The sequence below is a fragment of the Periplaneta americana genome, unplaced genomic scaffold, assembly GCF_040183065.1.
Source record: "Periplaneta americana isolate PAMFEO1 unplaced genomic scaffold, P.americana_PAMFEO1_priV1 scaffold_24, whole genome shotgun sequence".
NCBI lineage: Eukaryota > Metazoa > Arthropoda > Insecta > Blattodea > Blattidae > Periplaneta > Periplaneta americana.
In genome coordinates, this window is record NW_027185505.1 from 441,558 (window position 1) to 447,557 (window position 6,000).

Genomic DNA, 6,000 nt, shown 5'->3' on the forward strand with positions numbered 1-6,000 from the left:
CTGGATGAAGGAGCTTAATTTCTCCAAGAAAAATTCAACACTTCTTGAACATATAATGAACAACTAAATTATGGAGTATATCCATGAATCTAGCATTTTGTTACCAACTGCGAAAAATATGGCAGGCTAGTCATCTTTTAGGAGCATAATTTCTATTAAAACATTAAAAATTATCAGAAAAACTAATTTTTCCCTAATTCCCTAATTACACGAGCATAATTCGTTTTTGCATAGATGCGTATAAAATTTCATGGAAATATGTTACATAGGGGAGAAATTATTAACTCTGTATAAATGTAGCCTCTAAACACAAGAAGTAGATTCCCATATAAAAACCATTATCTGAATTTATGCTACCTGTAACTATACTGTGTGAAATATAATGTAAATATTTCAGTTAAGATAGAAATTATTAATTTAGTCTATAAAGCACTTCCGATACAACTCTTCACACAATAATAATAATAATAATAATAATAATAATAATAATAATAATAATAATAATAATAATAATAATAATAATAAATAATTCTGAGCTTCAGTGCAAGAACTCTTTAACCCTCACACAGCTTGTTCTGAGAAAAATCAGTATTAAAGAAATTTATACACATTAAACAAATTGTAATGCTATATGTTGTCATGTCTCTTCTATCCCTCACGTGGAAACTTAGGCTTACACAGCAGCAAGAATAAGATAACAACGTTATTATCATCTGTCCTTTTATGGCTATACAGTTTTTGCAGTGAACTACAGAATTATTAACTATTATTATTACAGACCTGTTATTTTTTTCACTTTTTTCACACACACACACACACACACACACACACACACACACATCTATTATACTAAACATAAACCCACAAGAGAAAACAATACTTGTATTAACTGTAAACATTTTTCTTCCTTTCTTTATTTTTAGCAGAATCCTCCATTTCACCCTTTATCTCACTAGATGCGCTTCCCGCAGACATTCTTCATTATATGTTTCACACACCACTTCGTAACACTTGCAGCGGTTGACTTTTGTTTTCTTGTCTTTTTCTCTAGGGTATATTGTACATAGTGCTCGGTATCGGTGCTCGTTCACGTGATATTTTACCTTTGTTTTTCTTGCTAACTCCTGCCAATTTTTCTGATATTTCCCGTAGTTGATTGGTCAAGTACTGCGGATTGATTCCCGGTTATAACAAACACACCTACACTACATTCCAATGATTTCTGACTCGTTACTGCACATTTTAGAAACACTGTACGAAAGCACACACAGTCTCTCGTAAATCAACAGGTTACAACAGAGACTTACACTTGCAAACGCGTGGGGATTTCAGAAAATTTCTTACTATTTCAGTACCTTTAACTGTACAACAGATTTTGTTTTCTCGAAAAAGAAAGGTCAACGTTACTATTGACAAAAGACAGAAACGTACGATTACAATACCTTTATTTTAAACAATCTTAGAGGTGGTCTGGGAATTCCTAAACTCACCACGCGACTACTTAACCCTAGACAGGTAATCATCACTGTACTCATGTTAAAGGTAAGCATTCGTAATTTTTACTACTCACATTTTAATTAACTGAAATCAACTCAATATCACACATTTAACAACTTTTACACATTTCGTAGCCATTAGTGTTCATTTAATTTTAAGTTTGTCATAAAGTCTTTACGTTCATGTTATTGTCCTATTTACAATTAGTGCAAACAACAGCGCGATGTTCTCTGCAGAACCCCTTTTTGCAAAGTCCACAAAATGTTGTCATCATTCTCCTCTTCTTTGCAGGACATTTATAGCAAACAGTACGTTCACCATCTGGCTGCATTACCTGGCATTGTTGTTGCACAGCAATGTTCAGATGTTCTTCAATTGTTGCCCGCAGAGATCGGTGTAAAGTAGGACGTGCAAAGCGGTGCTGCATCCACGGTTTTGTCAGCTCTTCACACAATTGGAAAATGAATTGTTTTCTTGATATTGTTTTCTGAGTTCTTCTAACTATAAATTATCCATGAATTTATACTTGCAATATTTAGCATGTTGTAAAATATTGCTAGTGGCCAGCGCCTCGTCTTTCTATTGCAGGAAAGATTGTGGCACATTTGACATAGTGTATCTACACCACCTTTAGTCCCATTGTAAATAATAATAATAATAATAATAATAATAATAATAATAATAATAATAATAATAATAATAATAATAATAAAGGCTTTACATATAACGTGTTGCTTACTGTTGTCATTGCAGTCCACGTCGGTGGGGGTGGGGGGGTTTCTTTCTCCTCCTCCTTCCTCTAGAAAGAGCAGTTACCAGGGTCTAAGGAAGTGAATGCCCTTTTCTTTCTGGGCTCATCCCTACATTTGTCTTAGCTCCTTAGGGAAAACCACGGAAAACCCTCAGGCTTGCGAATAGACTGAATGAATGAGAGGAGAAACTTTAAAGGTACGTGAAAACACGTCCATGCAAGGGAGTTGGGACTGTGAAAAATTGAATATGTGAAATCCAAGACTGTATTTGCCAGGCGAGCAAAGAAGAAGAAGAAGAAGAAAGGCTTACGTATGACGTGTGGCTTACTGTTGTCATTGCAGTCCGCGTCGGCCAGCGGTGGGAGGGGGGGGGTCAATATACCTGCACATATCAGTTCAAATTATAAAAACCTCTTAATGCTACTGCGGTACTATTCCATTGCCGAACACAATATGAAGAAATTAGCAGATCCCTGAACTGAACTCTTATTACTCTGAAATTACCGCGCAGTACAATTATAGCTATGACGCATTGCAAGCGTTAGTCACCATATCGATTTGCTAAGCAAATTTTATCCCTTTAGAGCATGTCCCCCCCCCCTCCTCCTCCATATCAGCCAACAACATACTGGATGAAGAAGACTCCTGCAAAAGGGACGAATTAAGATTTAATTTTATTTTAATGATAGACTAACATTGCAAAGTTCCAAAATAATTTTTTGCATTCCTTCATTACACTAGTCGTACAAAATTGCGGTCGTATCTCGTACTATCTATACTAATAATAAATCTGTAGCCGAAATTTTTCTGGTAAGTTTCGATTTTCCAAAAGTAATTGGTCCTAACATATATAATTAACCACCCTGAAACCGAAAATCGCATTTTTGAAAATTTTGTTTGTATGTCTGTCTGTATGTTTGTTACCTTTTCACGCGATAATGGCTGAACCGATTTATATGAAAACTGGAATATAAATTAAGTTTGTTGTAACTTAGATTTTAGGCTATATGGCATTCGAAATACTTTATTTAAAAGGGGGGTTATAAGGGGGCCTTAATTAAATAAATCGAAATATCTCGCTTATTATTGATATTTGAGAAAAAATGTTACATAACAGATGTTCCTTTAAAAATGATTTCCGTTAAGTTTTATTTTTTTACAACATTTTGATAGGACTGATATTTAATGAGATAAATGAGTTTTAAAATTAAAATAACGCTATCTATGACGGTGCAATGAATTAAGAACAAATGACTTCGTCTATAAGGGGCCTTGGACAACAACAATCGAAACAGGGGCCTTGGACATCAACAAACAATCGAAAGCTATTAAACATAGCCTACAGGGAATGTTTCTGTGTTTGTATGAAGTAATATCACAAGCTCGTAAATTAACTGATTTGTATAATTAGTTATTATTTCACCATTGGAAACTGTAGTTTCTCTAGATGGACATAATGCTATAATGTTATTACAGTAACGTCTGAGTAAATCGAGGACAGGTAAGATTAAAATAGCTTCTTATGCACAGAAAATTTGATAGGCTATTTTGTACATTCGTTTTCTGTATTTCTTAAAATAATATTTATGTACACGCATTTTAATCTCAGAGAATTAACGAACAACGAGAGTGTATTGATTTAGTATGCAGTAATAGTACTTTAGCTTGGCAATCCATTATTTTAATAATTCATATTTTAACTATGCTCAATTGAATCGTGTTAAAATACATAAAATATATATGCAATAAATGCAGTGCTAAAAAAAAATTGGGTAATATGCGAAGCAGATTATCTTGCGCTGTTGTAAAAGTTGTTCCATGGATCAGTCGTCCTATTTTAATTATGTAATTACTTTATATTTATTTCTAACAGGTGGAGCGGAGCGAACGGGTACGGCTAGCTAACAATAAGTGAGAACTTACAATACAACAACGACAACAACAACAACAGCTGATAATCTGAAAGGGAACATAGTAATTTGGGGTGAATTAAAATGCAGCTTCCATTCGTTTAAAATTTCTTTAAATTTTAACTAAATATTAATGTAGATATTACCTCTAAAGGTAAATGGGGGCATGTTTCACAACGCTAACAAATTACAAATTAACAATATACAATTAACAACGGAAATATTACATATGCTTGTTAACTGTGTTTCACAATGCAATCTTATTCACTTGTATGTTTTAACGAACTTTACAAAATCGGCGAAACAAACTTACAAATACGCATAATTGGTTGAACAAAATCGCCAACGACAGTTTACAAAAATCACTAAGGATCAGAGGTAAAGTAGCTGTAATTTTAGAACTATCGATGGACATGTTTATATTTTTTTATATATATTTTATTTAGATTTTGCTACATCGGCGACAACGGAGTTTCGCGGCATGCAATTGGTCGAGCATACCAATGCATTAATTAGCCTACGACTTAACTGACGAAAGTTAGCGCGAAATTCATTCAAATAATTGATAAATAATGGATTTGACCCACGTAGTTATATGCAGTTGATAGAGCAGCTAACATGTCCATCCATTAAAATCAACTTCGCTCTCTGCTGGTCCATCAGTATATTTTATTGTTTCATCCATAACCTCGCCAACATTAGGGAACCCAGCAGGAGGAGCATAAAAATCCTTTGCCCGAGTAAGCACATTCGGTGATCAATAACCCGCCTCGAGTTTTTTCAATCTTGTAACAACATCAACTACCATGTGTGAACTTTTGCACACTGTAATCTTATAAATTCCGTTCTTATCTGCTAACGCAGGGAACTGAGAGCTACTATGCAACCAATGCAGTTCTCGCTTTGTGGTTAGGGCACCACTTTTCCCTTTCAGATGTTGCATGTGATGTCCCATATCTTGTAGGAGAGATTACAGCGAAATGGGATTCGGAACGACTTCAGAATACTGCGTAAGTAATGCCGACATTGCATTATTAAGTGATTGGTTTTCGGTGCAAAGTTTTTCTTCTTTAAGTGCGAGTATTTATTAAATACGTTCCTCGTATATAAGAACTAACGCGGTATTCTGAAGTATAGCGCGGGATTCATTCGAAACCTTTCATTAATATTCGTACAATGATACGAACGTGGCCGGAAAATTCTACGTTAGGCCTAAATGCAAAATCTTCGTCTGAGTCGCTAGAACTACTCAATAACATCACAACTGCTTCAGTGTAATTCTTAATGGTACCCTGTTACTATAAAATTGATTTTATACATATGTGTTTATTTTTTTCATTCACAATTAGAAGCTATTTCAACAGGGCTACTGTAGAAAATGTGCTAACTTCACTAGTAAAGTTTAGTTTACACGTTTGTAAAATTACTCCTTCGTTGTGAAACAAACATATCACTTGTAAAGAGCGCAAAATTTCATTCGTAAAGATTTGATTTCCTTTGTACAGTCCACCTTTACAAACAAAGATTGTGAAACAGAAGTTTACAAACAGAGTTCACAATTTCCAAAGATTGTAAACTTTGTGAAACACCCCACTGGTGAATCAGCACGCCGAGCTCGATCGAAATACAACCAGTTACTATTATTTCCCTATCGTTTTTTGACATTTGATTCCGCGTCCTACCTCTTTCATTCGTTACTAACCAACAACGCCAATAGCAGAAGGTAACGCAAAAACAGTCACCGGTTCCCCGATGCATGGCTTTCTCTCTCAATGTCAACTGAGAGTTAAAAATATTCATTATAATATGCACTTTCCACTCACTCCTCAGAATGTCTTCTT